At 38.7% G+C, this 17,695-nt stretch overlaps 1 long non-coding RNA gene across 2 annotated transcripts in view; it reads left to right on the top strand.

Moving 5' to 3' along the window:
• Nucleotides 1-17,695, top strand: part of LOC128090821 (uncharacterized) — a 65,876-nt gene that overhangs the window by 8,588 nt on the left and 39,593 nt on the right. Inside the window, exons 2-4 of one of the 2 annotated variants that reach the window (XR_008211103.1) lie at nt 8,174-8,271; nt 8,610-8,818; nt 9,298-9,848. The exons of the other annotated variant lie outside the window; for it this stretch is intronic. This is a non-coding gene — a long non-coding RNA (uncharacterized LOC128090821). Of the gene's footprint in view, nt 1-8,173; nt 8,272-8,609; nt 8,819-9,297; nt 9,849-17,695 lie in introns of those variants that run through there. 2 annotated transcript variants of the gene reach the window in all.

Consider the following 17,695-nt stretch of genomic DNA (forward strand, 5'->3'; position numbering starts at 1 on the left):
AGAATTAAAACTACTGACCTGGTCAAGACCTCTCGAGGAGCCAGGCTGTGGCCATTTAAAAAACACTACAGAAGTAATGAATGGCCCCAAATCCATATCCAGCAAGTGGGACAACTATCAGTAGGAGCCTTCTGATAATGGAATAAAGATGTACCAAATAGCATCATCCTGTGTCTTGAGTCACTAGCACTGCATCACTAGTTAAAGTAGTAGAAGAGATTAAACTGAAACTATATTCTAGAACAGCTTCTGAAGTCGCAAAAGCAAATGAGCGAACACTTAAGTTTTGCTTTGGTTTTGGGTTTTTTTTTTTTTTTTTTTTTTTTTCTCCTAATTTGACTTGTACCAAACTTTCATTAACACTCGGCATTAAATAGAAATCCCTTCTGTTTTTAGGAGGGTAAGAAACTGTATATATTGCATTAAAACCAGAGACAGGCAGAGCTCTTTGAGCATTTTGTGGTAACAGATTGGTTTTAAGAATTGTGTAATTGTTGGAAATTTTTCTTGGGTAAGCTACAGAAGTGAGAGGTATAGATCTTCTGCCTAGCTCACAGCTATAATGTCTAGAATGCTAGAGGCTCTGTTGTTTTTTTTTTCTGGTATTATTAGTAAAAATGTATTTTCAGCTATCTCCTGGGTATCATTTACCTGAAAACTGCATTTATATTGGAGGAGGATAACTGTGATCGAAACTTTTGCATATTCTCCATGCAAGGGTCAAACAAATTTGCAGGGATGAGCATAGGTCCTATATGAATTAATGGGCCCTTACCTGTTCAGCCTGCCCTACTGCTGTGCAACTGGCAGCAGAGCCCATTAACATTTGCCATTTTGGTTTTATTCTTTTTTCCCCATGTCTTCCCTGCCCTTATGTGAATACTAGCTTGTAGTAATGTTTATCTTCCGGGCAATCATGGTGCGTGTTGCTCTCGAAGAGATAACAGCTAAGGTTTTGCTTCTGTGGGGCTGTGATACATGCACCTGGATTTGGAGACAAAGTGCCTGAGGAGGCTTGAGTTTGGATTTTTGAAGTTTGTGTAGGTAACCTTGATAAACAGAGGGTTTAAAAAAAAAAACCAGTGGCAATAAGGAAAAGATGCGTTGAAGCTGTATTGTGGAGGGCTGGCCAGTCCTTAGAAGCTGAGAGTTGAGATTTATCAATGCCTGGCCAAGTTGCTCTGAGTGGGAAGGCAGGAGCTCCTGTTCAGTGTGACAGTGTCCTTCTTCCCCTCCCCATGTATTTAGTCATGCTTACCAGGAGGCTCCCTTGTGTGGAGCTCTTGATGAGCACCATGTCTCAAGAGCTCTTGTACTGAGTTACTCAGTGTGAAATAGAATACAAGGTCTTGCACCAGGCTTCATCTTGCTGTGGAAAGACTACAGGGCCTGAACAGTGAGGCACTAAAATGGTCTAAGGTTAGAAATGGCTAAATCATAAATAACTTCACAAAATTTCTTAGAACTGGTGCAAAATAATTGGTTTCTGTTTAAAAGAGCTTCCTTTTACCGTTGGCACGGAACTTATTTTGCTGTATGTGGTCAGGCTTCGTTGAGATGAAGAGTGTCAGTCGTACTGTTTGATAACTTCTGCCCTTGCTTCTGGATGTACTAGGGAATACAGCTTGAAAATAAAGTAAAACAGAGCCCTGTGGTGACTGCTGTGTGTGTGTGAGAACAGAAAACCTGAATCTGACAATGGGCCTTCTAAAAAACAGTAAGAAAAAGAAAATTTTGAAAGGTAAAAATATCTTTAGGTCCCCAGTAGCTTCAGGAGAACAGGTGCTTTGCAACATGTTCATCTTTCACACACATTTTTCTGAGTCTTAAATAGACTTTTAATGTTTTCAACTGTGAGGCAGTTAAATAGTCACAGGCTTTTTCTAAAGCTGTGCATGAGGGCTGCTCCAAAACTAATCTCCTTTGTTATTATGTTTGCCCACAAAGTCAGAGGTGGATGTTGATAATATGGCAATAGAAGTTGAACCTTCCCACCAGTGCTCTGTTACATTTCATTGCCATGTGACAGATGGCAGCAGGGAGGCGGTCTGACAGAATGATGTCTGATGTGGAAGTGCATATGAGGTAAACTGGGGGGGAGAGGGGGGTTGAATTCCTCCTCATGGGGGGGAAAAAAAAATTGCACTTGCTGACATTCATTGTCTTATGCTGAACGTTTCTGGAGACCAAACAGTGGCTATGAGCACAGTGAGGCAGTGGGTGGTGTGTTTCAGCAGTGGTGAGAGTGGGTCACCTCCACTGTTGCAGGTTTTCATGTGCGTGGCTTGCAGTTCTTGTTCACGGCTGGTGAAAATGCATAGCTAATGATGGTGACTATATGGAAAAAAATAGAGCACATTCTTAGGTACATTTCAAATTCTTATGCTCTTTGTATTGTTTGTAGTTTCCATGGAAATACACAGGAGGCACTATTTTGTAGTGACCTGTGTAAATGTATGCTATGGGAAGACTCATATGAAAGAAGATTTTGAAGATATTCTTTGAAGACTGTTTGATAAGACATTATTGTAATTTGCTCTGTGATTCTAGATGCTCTCAAAAGGTCTTAATGCCATATGTTAAATGCAAATAAAGATGCAGCAGAACAGGGGAATGACTCATAATAGCACACTGCTTTCCCTCTGCTGCTTTGCTTCTGATGTGTAAGAAAGCTGCAGATAAGAGCAAATCTGCAGCTTGTATAGGCTTTCCAGGGTTACATCAGCTCACCTGACTGCTGTTTTTCAAGCTATTCAGATTCCCCCCCAGATGACCTAATTTGTGTCAAGTGACTTGCATTAGTCCAGGACAATTTAGTTTCTGATGTAGGGAGGGAGAAAGTATGGCTGCTATTATGGTGTAGGATTTCTGAAATGACAGGAAAACTGTGGGATGTGCAGACTGTTTGAGTAGGGGAATTATGCTGGAGTCTGCCAATAAATGATAGTAGAAAATCCCCTTTGCTCAGAGGCTAAAGCCTCTGAGAAGGCTGAGGCTGAGAAGCTGGAGGAAAATATTGTTCTCCCAAGCATGGTGTTTGGTTGGTCTTCAGTTGGGCACCTATGAAAAAGGTTTCTTCTAGTTTTTCAAAGCACTGGCCAACCTGATCCACCCTTCAGCCAGCTGGTTGTCTCAGCAGAGGAGAATGACAGAAGATGAGAAAATGAGAGGTGACATGAAAGCTCTAGAATATATCCATCCAGTTACCAAGGGGTCAAGTCTTACTTGTTCCCTGCATGGAGGTGCCTGAATCAAGCGTAGATTTATCTATGGGGTTGCAGAGGCTCAGGTGAGTTCCTATCTAGCAGTGCATTTCAAAGCTCAGAAGAATGGAATGACTCTTCTCTTTGCTGGGTTCTGAAATTTTCCCCTACAAGGTTAGGGAATAAGGGGATATAGAAAGATATCTATATACTCACTTATTCTAAGGTCAGAAGTCACTGGTCATGTAATCAATGACTGTTTTTTTCCTCCTGACTGGATTGAGGACACTTTAAATATCTAATCTTTAAAGGCTCCAGTCTGCGCTGAATCTACCATTTCCTGGATAAGCTCTTTCTATATCTATTTATCCTCACAGCTAGTAAAATGCCTCTTATGTCAAGGTTGGATTTGTAAAGCTGTTTTTTGCTTCTGAATTGTTTTCATTATTTCTTTCTTTCATTTTAATCTTTAGAAGCCAGTATTGTATGCTAGAATAACATTTAAAAATGAAATACTAGAAGGCAGGGAATACAATTAGTAAATTTATTCTCAATATCTGCGTCCTGAACTTTTAGAATAACTAATATTCATTGTTTTCTTATGGCCTTCTTTTGTTGTTTCCTGCAGTGCTTTATTAGTTCTTGAGCAGGTCTTTCGCAGACCACATAAGTACTAGTCCTTAGATGATGCATAAAAGTAGCCACACCAGAGGTCCTTCTAGCCACAAAGCTTCTTCCCAGCAGTGTCCAAAACAGATGTTTGGAGACAGTGATTTAAAATAAAACAGAACTTATCTCCTCCTTGGCTGTTAGCCAGACCACCAATGAGTGTCTGCACAGATGTGAAAACAAGCAAACAGAATTTGGAAATCATTTTGTGACTAGGTCTGGTGTAAGGTTATTTTGTAAGTGGGCACATACAGAACCATGCAATCCCATATAGCCTGAATGAAATCTTCATGATAAACAGCCTAGATCTTATGTACTCATGGTGTATGAACCAAATGAAATAAGAAATTGTACCCGCTTTTGCTTTTTTTTTTTCTTTAACAGATAAAACTAAGCTAAGTACACACATTCTCCTTTCACTTGAAAGGAGAAAAATGCAAAGGAAAAGCAGCATGTTCAGTAGAACGCTTGAACACGTTTTATTGACTTTATTTGATTTCTAAATGGAGGAAGATTATGCAAAAGGCAGCACAACATTGCCTGCTGATTGTATATATAACCACAAATTTGTTATTAGATGTTTCAAATATTTTGTTTTGAGCTTAGTGCAGTTAAATACATATGATTATTGTCACATTTATGCAAACCTTTTTTCTACCTTTAGGGTAACAAATTTTCTATCTTTACAAGATAATCTTCACATGTATATACTCCACAGTATGGAACAGTGGGGGGAGGGAAAAAGCAACTTCTAAAAGCATCTTGCCATCATCAAATAGCCAGGCACACAAATTCAGCCATGCTGATGTGCAAGGACAAACAGGTTTCAAATAGGCTTGCTAACATATACGTGTGACAGGGCTGTTGAAAATACAAAGGGAAAGTTAGGGAAATGAGGAGAGTGCATTTTGTCTGAACTGTCTGAATTGCACATCAGAGAACTCTGTGTGAATCCAACCAGAAAACCGGAATGAGTGATGACTAAACACAAAATGATTTGCAACACCCCAAATATAGACTGGAATCATCAGACTTCTTAAATCACTGCTGTATTTGTGCCGATTAGGTTGGTCTGAGATACAGAACCCGAGCTTGTTCTTTTCAGCAGCTGCGAAGAGGATATTTGAGGATATTCTCTTTCTCTGCTCTTGAAGGGTAGGACAAAAGTCATGTAGCTGAGAGCTGGATGCTAAGGGTGGCAGGGGTCTGAAAGGAGAAAGAAGCAGCTTATGTGATGCAGAAGCCATAATGCCACACTGCAGTAAAACATAGCTTAGCGCGTTAGCAAAACTGTATTTATAGAAAGCATCAGCACGCAGCTATGGTCACATGTCTGAAGGTGGCCTTTCATCTCCTTGTAAATATTTTTCAAATAAGATAGAGGGGTGGGAGATGGAAGAAATCTCAGATGGTGGTGTTAAATTTCTGCAACGCTGGAATTTCAGTACCTGCTGCAGAGGATGTAAGAGGCATCTAGTCCTTACCTCTCAAACTGAAATACCAAAACTCGCTCTCCTGAAAATCTTGCCAGCTTTCACGCCCCCCCACCCACCCCCACAGCCTCACCACTACCGTCAGCATTTGTTATGCCATTTTGCTTCATTGCTCACTTGCTAAATATAAGCCTATGATTTTCTTTCTTCTGAGAGCTCTGCTGTGCTATAAGCACTGAATTCTGACAGTTCCCCCACTTCAATTCAGCAAAAGTTATGGGTTGCTTACAAGGGGGTGTAAGTCCATCTTAGGTGAAAAGTTGGCTCCTATGACCAGGAAAGCTCCTCAGATGACCTGTGCAGAGTGACATCTGCCAGTGATGACCTCTTAACTTCAACAGAGCCTCTCCTTCAGGAAAAGAAGTTGGCCCTCCATGCTTAGGTTCTCTGGTTTTTCAGTTATGGCCTACTTGTTTCTGACATATACATTGGCTTTTGAGGCAGAGCTGACTTCTGCTCAACCTCTAGGCGTTGTTGAACACAAAGAGCCCTGCATCTCCAGTTTATGCCCAATGCTATGGCAGCCAGAGGTGTTTGTGGTGTTTTTGCCCACCTTTTGTCTGGGAAGTGGGAGACCCTTCTGTTCTTGTATCTGCAGTTCTTAGCCTCAAAGAAATGCCCCAGTTATCAGGCTAGAGCCCTGTCTGCCCACCTGTGGGGAAGATGAGCTGGCAGTGGGCAAGCAGTGCAACTAGTACATGGTCTTTTGAGGTCAGCTTATGTTCTGTGAACTTGTATCAGTACTACCTACATTCAGGAAGGAGCTTAAGGTAAAGTGAAATGGATACCTGGGAAGAACACCGGAAGGTCTCTAGTGTAGCATATTGTTCCAAGAAGAGTAAACTGTGACATCAGGTTATGTTGCTTAGGACTTTCTGATCTTTAAAGGAGAGAGCTTGTACAGCCTGTTGAATATGGTTCAGTGTTTGGCTGTCCTCACAATTAAAAAAAAAAAAATTTTGCTTACGTCCATTTTGTGCCTCTTGTTTCTGTTTATGCATGATATCTTCTTACCATGCACTACTTTGAATGACTGTTACTCTTTGATATCTTTGTCAGTGACATAGATGATGGGATCTAGTGTTCCCACAGCAAGTTTGTGGGTGATGCCAAGCTGAGTGGTGCGATTCATGTGCCAAAAGGAAGTGATAGCAGTCCAAAGGGAGGATGAACAAGCTTGAAAGGTGGGCCAATGTAATAAGGTTCAACAAAGACCAAGTGCAAGGTGTTGCACTTCGGTCAGGGCAATCCCAAGTGTAACTACACTGTGAGAATAGCTTCTTGAGTGCAGCCCTGTTGAGGACTTTAGGGTCCTGATAGATGAAAAACTTAACATGTGCCAGCAATGTGCACTTGCAGCACAGAAGATCAACACTGTCTTGGGCTGTGTAAAAAGAGGGTGGCCAACAGTGCAAGGGAGGTGATTATCCCCCTGTTCTCTGCCCTCATGAGTCTGGACTACTGTCCCTGCCTTGTGTGAAGGTGTCTGCTGCCACTGCCTATCCTAGCTCCTGCTGTGAATCCTCTGAGGACAGGGTGGTGGTGGGATGCCCAAGACATCTACAAAGAATGCTGGAGAGCTTCTCAGCACTATGGCCTACAGGGCTAGTTCACCACTTCAAGTTTCACCATGCTTACCTTACTGATCGTTTTCAATACCAGCACTGGGTCATCCAGAGTTGTTAGGTTGAATACGTTCTGCCTGGGTAGCTATCAACATTTTCAGAAGTGCCTGAAGAATTAACAAGAAAGTAAACGCTTATTATTCCTAAATCTCCCTGTTTTGCATATTTATGTAATTGTACTTGTATAAATTTATACAATAGACTACAAAAGACCGTGCAAAAAAGAATAAAGAGGTAAAAAGAGTTTGCTAACCTCTGATTCTGATAGTACATCTTGGTGTGGTGACAGATTGTTTATGTACAGAAAGGGACAGAACTCTACCCCCTTCTACTTTCACCCCCAGACAAAGATTGCACCTAGAACTAAGTGGATGAGGTAGGACTACTAGACTTCCTTTCCTAGCTGTCCTAGATGTACTCTTTTCTTAGGATGAGCTTTTTTTATCTGAGATGAACGCATCATGCTCATACTGCAGAGAGACAGATGATCCTCACAATCTCTACTTGTAGTTTTGAAATTCTGAGTGTGGAGATTATTGCCAAATTGTCAGGACAGATCAGCTGTAAGAGGTTATCCAGGAATCACCACGGGAACCTCAGGATACTTCAGGACAGTAGATTTAGTGTAGTCTGCAACATTTTTTTGCCTGTTAAGATTGTATCAGATGCAATTCTGTTAGCTCTGAGATTGACCTTACTGGCCTCAATGGGACTGTTTTATGACAAGGACTGTGGGATCAGATTCTTCAAGATGCTTGATAAATGATGCATGTCCATGTGGGAACTGGCTTTTTTAGCCATTCATGAATGTATGCATTTTGAAAGAGAAAAATTCTGCTTATGGTTTCTGAAGTAAAAGTGCAAATTTCCTGGCTACTTCTAAAAATATAATTCTCTCTTAACAACAAGATGCCAATTTGAAACAACTCATGTAATAACATCTAATTTTCAGAAAGGAATCGTTATCTTCTAGCTGTGTTACCGTTAACTGCAAATAATGAAGTGAAGCAGAAACAGGGAAATGCTCAAATTAATAAAAAATACATAAATCAGCGAGACCATATTTACAGCTAGCATTCTGATTGACTTTTTTTCTAACCTCTTCTCTTCCTCCTTTTTAATTCAAGGTTGAAAAAGATTGGGCTTCAGTATTAAGGACAAATCTGGTTTCTTTTTTTCTTAGTTCAGTTTCAAAGAGCAGAAGAGCCTGTATCCATTGTTTTGTAATCAAGTAACGCAATGCCTGGATGGAAGGATATGGTGATTTGCCACCAGCAAAAGGTGTGCAAAACTCTGAGAGTGAACCAAGTTACAGGACTTGTTTTAGGAGTATTCTTTACATCCGTGCTGTAGTGCTGCAAGTCTTCCTCGTGTAAGCTTTCTAAAAGAAGTTTTGTTGTTGTTTTTTAAACCTGCAAAATCTGGATTTCAGTTACTTACAGTGTAAGGGTTGTTGAGCTAATTCAGAGTGGTTTGGCCACCAAGCCTGTGAAAGCTATCCAGTTTTCCAGTTAAAAGACAAGAAAGCACCTAAGGCTAGAGTTCAGAACCATCTAGATGAGTGTTATGGCAGTTGTGCTACACAGGACACAGATGGTCTGTCTACCTCCAATTTACAGATGAAGACCACCTGACTTCCTCTGCTACGTCCAGAATCTGACCCAAGTGTTGTCCTTCCCTTGGAGTACAACAGGAGAAGCAACAGGCTGATTCTGCTTGTGAAAACAACGTGTTGCACTGGATATATATATAAATATATATAGTGAAAGGCTGAAAATCAGTACTCAAATATTGAAGATATTCTGAGTGCTGTAGTACATACTTCAAGGTGAGAGGACAGAATACAAAACCTTATCTTAAAGAAACTTGCACGTGTGGAAAAAACACGGCTACTTTCAATTTTTATGTCAAGTTTTTGACAAGAAGGCATAGTAAAGTGGGAATTTGTATTAGTATGGTATTCTTTGTGTGCAGCAGGACTGCAATGTTTAGGCAGGTATGCTGACAGTGTCTAAGAAGCTGGTGGGTTGTAGACCTTGTCTTAATTTCCTTTTTCTTGAATGTGAGAGATCAGATGCCTACTAGACTGTCTGTAAAATGCAAGTGATGTAAAGGTGTGGGAGGGAAACCTTTCTTCTTCAGCCTTACAAACTGGAATACAATACTGAAGAAAACTTCTAGGATAGAGTATCCAAGCATCTCCGTGTAAAAAATGGCCATAAAGGATCAACAAAACACCATAGATGCTTTATGACAAGTTCATTGCAAGCTGGTATATTTCTGACAAATCCTAATCTGTTGCAACAGATTGAACAGCAGAAAAAGGATCAAAGCACTGCCAAATTCCTATTCTGTGTAAGTGTAGACAGTGGTGTATGGGAAGCATACTCCAAGCCTCTGAGAAGCAAGATGTGTTTCAGACTATCCTGAAGCTACAGGAACAGTTGACAAAAAAAAATTTTCAGTTATTCTGACTTTGTCAAAGTCCAAGGCTTCAGAAGGAAATGACGAAGATCTCTGCTCTGAGATGGGAATAAGGAAATAAACATATTGTTCTGGTCCCCAGAGGTAAGTGGTGAAGCACAGTCCATCCACACAAAATAAATAGCACTAAAATCAGAATGGGTCAATTCCTCCTCCTCCTCAAGGATATTACAAATAAAAGACTATCTTAAGCATTTTTAAGAGGGAAAATGTTGTTTCTGACAGACTTCTCAACATTCTTTAGAAGTTTTGGACTGATTATCTGTTCAACTGTTTGTTATCTGTTTATTTTAGGAGAAATGAAGTAGTAAATGTGGCATATTATTAAAAAAGTCAAAAATTCTTGAGAGGTAAAAAAAGACACATTCTGTAATATGCTTGCTTATTAATCTTTTGGTCTTGTAGTCTCTTAAGCACATCAGCATTTCCAGATGCATACGCTGCTTTTGTCAAGTAAATGCTTCCTGATTCTTGAATGAGTTGGATGACTGAAAGTACCATTCTTGAATGATTAAATTTCATAAACTTAAAGAAAAACACATATGCAATAAGTTACATTAATCCCATATCAGTAGTTTTTCTTATAGCTTGGACTCCATAGCTTGGTGTGGCAAGACGAGATTTCTCCTAAATAAGTTGGACTGAACTGGAACAGCCCTTTTCAGAGTGTAATTCTTTCAGAGTGTAAAATTCTTGAATTATCCGTCCAATTGGATTTGATAGTTCTTGTTGCTGGGTTTGGGTGAGTGTGGCTGTGTGGTTCTGTTTTTTTAATCTTTGGGGAAGAATGTTAATCTTCAAGTAACTGAAAGTTTTGACATTTATGAGAGTTATAATGGAACTAATGAGACAATCTTAACAAGGCTCCTGCTTTGAGTTAATTGTCTAATTTGAAAATGAAGGGTTAATGGTTTTTTAAATTGATTCTTGAGTACATTTTGAAGATACATGTGTCAGATTCTCTCATTATGTGTATCTGCAATAAGTTCTCCTCTAGTAGATAGGGGAAGTATATCTGCATGGTTTTGATCATTAAATTCTAATTAGATACTTGTCAACTATCTGAGTTGGCATTCCTATTGCTTAATAGCACTGATTGCCCTGTCCACCCTAATTAATGAACAGCTTTCTTATAAGTAAATTAATAGAGGTAGTCCCCTTACCCAAAATTATTTCAGTCACTGTGTTGTAGTGCACTTCATTAGAGAAATGTAAAAATGAAGCAGCGTTTCAGTTATCTATCATGCAGTATTTTGTTCACCTGTTCTTTTAAATGTTTGGGTTTTTTTTGAGAAGACCCTGACCACTCCTTAACATTCCTGAGCATACATTTCTGTGAAATGTTGTTGTGCTTAACTGCACTGAGTGTCAGTTTTAACTTCCCACTATATTACTAGGGAAAACAAGACAAATTCAGTTGTGTTCTGATTATTGTACAAGAAGTTTCTCTAATATAAATATTATGTGACGTGAGTTTACTATCACAGTATCAAGCTTACCCATTAATGACATGGAGAGTTTTTCTATAAACCTAAACATCTGTTTTTATTTTCTTGTTTTGAATCACAAGATTACTAAGTGGTTGGGCTCCCTGTTTTGCTGGCAATTCAGGTTGAGTTTTCCAAGACAAGGTGAATCTTATGAAACCATGGTCATATACATATATATGCCAAGAGGAGAAGAGTCAATGAGAAACTATGTTTACATGTTGCTTTCTTGTTACTGGTGAATGCCAGAAAAACTTGGTTTAGGGCCACTACGTAAGCTTAGATGGCTTTGCCAAGGGGGAGCGTTTAGTGTTCACTCTCCTGCCTCTTCTGAGGAAGGTATTGAAATATGTCATTGAAGCAGTAGAAACTTTATAAAAGGTCATTAGGCATTCAAGTTAGAAATAATACAGAGTCTCACATTTCTGGACTTCTTTCGAAGATGCTTGCAATCATAATTAGATTAACACTGAATTTAGAAAGAAAATAGTCAAAATCTCCACCTGGAGGTGACCAGAAAGGTGAGTCCTAAACACCAGAGCCACCCCAATTCCTTGTAATGTGTGCAAAGTGTGGATAAACATGGTCTTGAAACATGCTGTTCTAAATATTTTGGTGGAAATCTTGATTACAAAAGATTGCCTGCAACAACCCTCAAAATTTAAGAGGAGCAAACAGCTTTGAGATAGTATAGAGAATCAGTTTCTAGAGAGGGGAAAAAAATATAGTCTTAAAAGTTTACTGTATGTATTATGAATGTGCTGCAAAGGCAAATTTCTCCTTTGACTTCACCACCTCAATGGGTATCGCTGTGTTTGGAGGAATGTAGTTGATTTAAAGTTTGGGAAACTTCTCTCAGGTGAACTCCATTACTCACAGAAGCCTTTTAGTTGTGGTTACAGATACAACTTTTGTCTAGAATTACTTCAAATAATGGCACAAATTGTCATTCTATGCTATGATTGTCTTTTCAATAGTAAAATAGAATAGAAAGCATGAAATAATAATGATATAGAAGATTTCCCTTTAATATGAGAATAATTACTGGTTTATAAATGGGAATAAATACTGGTTTATTTTTTATATGTTCATTAACTGGTTGGTAGAGTAGCTGGCTTGTCAGGAAAATGTAGATGCAAAGTTTTGGTCTTATGAACTGGAAAATAAACAAGAACATAGGATATTGTAACAATACTTCACAAAATGATATTTTGAAATGAAATACTGAGGCATAAGGTTCAGTGATAAGGGTTTTTATTGCAGTGTTTATGTTGTATAGGAGAGTGCAGAAAATGAGTGGTAGAATAAATGATGTGCATATCAACTGAGAAGTGCATCTTCTTCTGGTAGGATACAATCAAACTTTATATCTAGTAGTCTAGGAAGACTTCATCTATTTGCTTATTTATCTGAAGATATCCCCAGAAATACTACAGTTCTGAGTAATAAGCACTAGAGAACCAAAATGTAAGTGTATTGATTTGATCACTTGTAATTTTTGGTTGATATTATTGCTGTTATAAGTCTGTATCATTTGAGTAAACTGAATGAACCTGATGCTTCTCTCTTGATCTTGGGGAACTAGAAAATGTAGGGGAGATGGTGGCAGCTGAGCTACAATCCATTCCTTCAGTTGTCGTATGACCTGATCCTTGTTTCCTCAATAGCAACAAGAACAAACAGCTCTTGTTCTTTTATACAAGTTTAATTTTATTTTACTCTTTCTTCCTCGAAATTGAAGGCTCTATTTTCTTTGTTGAGTAGAAGTTGAATAGAACTCCTTGGAGTTTGTGGTTCTTGTTTTGCAGATGACTGCTGGATACAGCAGTGAGAAATCAATCACTTTGTTCTTTGCCATCTTTCATCTTCTTGCATCACTTATCCAATTTATCACAGTCACATTGACATTGTCCCTCTGAGTATTTTACTGTTTCTTCATCTTCGTGTCATCTGTGTCATCATTTATTTAAAATAATTTTTGTCAGAATGTTTTATATGTTTTCTTTAAAATCATCAAGGAAAACACTGAAATGAGACCATTTAAGTCATATAGGTGCTTTGAATGGAAGTGCTTTTCCTGATCTGGCAATAATCTTAACTAAAATGCTTTGCTGCTACTAGCTATGCATTTTGTCTACACTGTAATCTCCCAAATTGATGTTCTAATCTGGGTGAAATTCAGATAATAACACTCGTTTCTTCTCCTCCATCAGATCTCTGGATTCCATATGATACTAACAGAGCCCCTCAAGTCAGAATGTTTGATTCCTTAAGTTCTTGTGCCTGCTCCTTTAACACTAATGTGCTTACCTGTCTTTCACAGTGAACGGTGGTTGTTAGACATGCTGGTCTGAACAAGATATAACCTGACTAGTATCTGAAATCTGATTAATCTCAAAAGTATGCAACAGTGTTTTTTTTCTTCAGACTTGAAGTAGGATCTAATACATCCAAGTGCTGCTAAGAGAATACACAGTAAAACATTTTCATTTGGTTGAATAATGCATCTTTTAGTTTTTCATTATTCTGTAGAGGTCTGAAATGGCAAGTGGCTTTTAATAGCATAAAGAGTTAGAAGCAGAAAAGGCTTAATTATTTTTACAATTGCTGCTTCCACTTCTTAGTCTAACTGCTCAATGTGCAATGCTGTTAACTTTACAGCTCTCACTTGATAATTATTATATAGGTGACTCTGAAAGTAATGCCTCCTAATTATTTCCATGGAAATTACAACAGATACAAAAAGCACAAGAATATAATTTGATAGAGCAAATTTTGAGCTACAAAATACAATTTTTTCATCATAGTCATCACTGTTAGCTGTGCACTTGTGCTAGCAATGAACAAGAGCCTGTATGCTACACTCATTTAAAAAAATAAAGCCTGCACAAGTGGCTATGAACCACTGTTTCACAACTGCTATGATGGTGTTTCTAGGCAAGTGTTGTCCATGCAGTCCTTTCATCAGCCTGAAGAGATAAAAGTTAAAAGTTGTCAAATCTGGACTAGGTGCTGGATGTGGTAGGACAGTCCAGCCCAGACTGGCAATGTGTTCTATGGTCTTCAAACTGGTCTGTGGCCTGGTATTACAGTGTTGCAAGAAAGAGGTTGCCGTTTTCTCTGCCCTAACTCTGTAAGTTCAAGCCTTCAGCTTAGTCAGCGTTACAGTGGTCAGAGTTGACGATTTGTCTGGGTTCCAGAAAATCCTACCCCAAAAGGCAGCACTCTTCACTTTAGTCGCGGAATGTTGCGTCTTGAAGTTTTTCTTCACTTCTTGCCATTCCGTTGCTATTGACTGCTGTTTTGACTCTGGCTTGTAATGGTGACACCATGTCTTATCACTGGTAATTTATCACAGAGTTATGATTCAGTCTAGGGAACTGTCATTTTCAGTCTTGTGTTGGTTCAATAAGTCCTGACAGACTTGCATTCAATGTTTTTTCTGTTTGAGCATTTGTGGGATCCAAATGGCACAAATTTTGCAATATTACAACATAGCCACCATTGTTTCCAATGCATTGAATCTGATATTCTGCTCTTCACCCAGTTTTCTGATCACAGTCCACTCCTTCACATAGACAAGATGATTGAGATACTTTTCATTTTGTGGTGTGACAATTATGCATGGCCATTTGGAATAAGGCTTGTCTTTGACATTGCTATTGCCACTGTTGAATTGCACTGCCTCACTGTGCACACATCCACTGGTTGGTCTCACATACATTCAGGTAATTTCAATGGGTGCCACTTTTTCTGCATGGAGGAATCAAATCCTCTGAGTGGACATAATGGTGAGGTATTGCAAATATCAATTTTTCAGACATAAGATATTTCAAGTAGTGATGCCAAAAGAATAAAACATAGCAAGAATCTGTAGGGCTGCAACGTAGACCATTAATTTTAATGTTTTATTTGCTGGGTAGGCTGGGATGCATATAGAAAGACTTACAATGAGCTTTTCTCAGTGGGGAAATGAAAATTAGATTCCACAAAGACCCTAGCAAAATTCAGGTTCTGACTTTCCTTTAGAAGGATTAGTACTATCTTGGTTTTTCCTTATTGGTTTTTCCTTATTTTTCAAGGTATGGAGTAAGAATTGTATAAGGGGAAAGTCTCTGTTTCTAGACACTAGCAGAGAGGTTCAACCTAGGTTCTTTTGTAGTTTAGAATTTGTATTGCATACTGGCTTTGACTGTGACACTGTATAGAGATTTCACATAATGCAGACAGCAGAGCTGATTCTGTAATCAGTTTGGTACTGCAGTTTGTCAGTGTTGCATGCTGCAGATACAAACTTTCGCTCATAATGGAATGAATCCTAATAATCCCAACATTTTGGTAAAAGAGAATTAAATTAGGCAAAAATCTTTCATTACACAAAACTGGTGGGGAAACACAAATTTTCCTGGAACCTTTAGCATGTTTTTACAGGTAGAGCTGTTTGTTTTTCTTCACAAAGTAGAGATTAAAGTAGCACATAAAAGGAATAGGAGACAGAAAATATTTTAAAACTTTTTTAACGTCATGTAAGCTGAAATATAGACTGTTTACTTACCTAAATATAGCTTCACCTCTATCTAATGTAGCTGAAAGATAAGTGGTATATACAGTGCTAGTGCTGAATAACTGCTGACTTGCAGTCTTCAATCAACTCAGAGAAGGTCTCACAGGAGCTGTAGTTCCCAAAGAAATGATACACATAACGAATTTGCTGATTTGATGATATACATAAGGAATTGCTGATTTTAGCTCCTCAGGGGCTAAAAGAGCACAAAGTGAATAACAGACCAGGTAGTAAAAATGGCCTCCAAGAGAAGGTTGATAGCGTTCTTCTTCTCTAATAAAAATGAGGAGAGGAATTAAAATGTTTGGGTATATAAGGCCTGTGCAAAGAGAGGAGTAAAGTGCCATTTATCATCCTTGAAGGCAGGATGAGAGGAAACAGGCTGTCATTTCAGAAATTGGATGCATATACATCATTTCCAGTAGTGGGAGCAGTGATGTTCCCCAGGCAGATACCTGATGAAACTGCTGAGTAAACACCACCAAAACTCTTGAGGTGCACGGTTGGACTGGAGCAATTAGGGCATAGTCTGCCATCTGAACATGGAGTAAGACTGTAGGAATAGTTCCATGAGACTGCCAAATGCCGTACTCTTCATATAACTGGTGGAGAAGAACCTGGCCTAGAGTTACCACAAGGCCATTCCAGATCAAGCGAATAGCAGCTTTTTCTTTGGCTTCTTTTCTCTCCCATTTTCAAGCATCTTCACTTCCTTTAAAAGAAGTGCCTGGGCCTGTGGAAGATGCACTGTAGTTGGGTCACGGCAACTAGAAAACCAGGAAATGGGGGGGTATATGGCTGCTCCAAGTAGTTTTCCATTGAAATCCTCTGATCCACAATAAATTACACGACATTTATGGCAGGTGTATGTTACAGGTTACTCTTATTCAGTGAAATGTCTCTAGCTGTTTTAGTAAACTACTGTCTACTTATCACCATTTTCAGAAGGATCTTAGGTCTGAATTTTATATCCTGATTTAGCTCTTGTAAACTGTTTAGGCAAAATGAGAACTGAACCTGAAATGATTGTCTACCAGTGACTGAAGTTTCAAACCTGTCCACTGAAGAACATAATGGAAAAGCAGTGGAACTGTTGTTCCACTTGAGTAGAGCTGTGTCGCATGGAGATAATAATAATAATAATAAAAGCTGTTATTCATGTTCTTGTTTTCTACAGACAGCTTACTCCAGTGTAGATGTGACCAAAACCCACACATCATATGCCTCTATGCCACTGGAATAACCACTGCAGTACAGTGTGTTGAGGTGAACTACAGGAATGATGTTGGCTGGATATGAAAGGCTGAACAGTACTGCCTGTAGCTAGCAGTATATTGAATTATTTTGAGATCTTGCAGAAAGATGTCTTTCTGAGAATGGTTTTCCCAATCACTTTGATAAGGGCGTATAGATGTCTTTCAACAGTACAACATAAACTGTTTCAAGAGGGAAACCGAGAGACCACCTCTACTTAGTGTATTAGTTGTATATCTTGAGGTGAAGTCTACTGTATTTTTTTTAGTAATACAGTTCTTATTTAGTCTTTGTTATGGTCATTGAAAGTTCACTCCTCCCTAATTTATTAATGGTATTCTAGAGTGGTGAACTTTGAAAAGCAAACAAAAGACCTATTACAGCTGTACTAACCGTTCTCCTTTTCCTGCGAAGTTAATAAATCAGAGCTGTGAGGTAGCAGGTTTTCTGTTCAAGTATATCACATTGTCCTCATATTCATAAATTACTTTTATCCTACAAGTCAAAGCACACTGTAAAATTGAGTTAGTGTGTTATACCTGAAATAAAGCACTTTGAGGCTGAAGTGGGAGCTCTGGATCTGTGCAGAGATTTCTACTGTGTGCCTCTGATGATGCAACCTGTTGAATGATAACTAAAATTGTGAGGCCTTGCTAGGACCGGTTTTCACATTGTGTTGTGCTTATGTGGTTTTTGTTGTTGTTGCTTGTTTGTTTATTTGTTTTCAGATAATCCATGACTTCCTTTCTTTTATCTTCTGAATTGATATTTTTCCAATGTTTGGCTCCTCCTGTTCAGTCAAATATCTGTTTTCAGAACTTTGAATAAACAAAATTTCTACCTCTTGTGTCTAAGAAAAGAATGAACAGAATACTTTTCTGCAGTAAAAGTAAATTTTTGCTTTTCTATTCTTATT

The sequence above is a fragment of the Tympanuchus pallidicinctus genome, unplaced genomic scaffold (assembly GCF_026119805.1).
Source record: "Tympanuchus pallidicinctus isolate F22 unplaced genomic scaffold, pur_lepc_1.0 scaffold5, whole genome shotgun sequence".
NCBI classification, from domain to species: domain Eukaryota; kingdom Metazoa; phylum Chordata; class Aves; order Galliformes; family Phasianidae; genus Tympanuchus; species Tympanuchus pallidicinctus.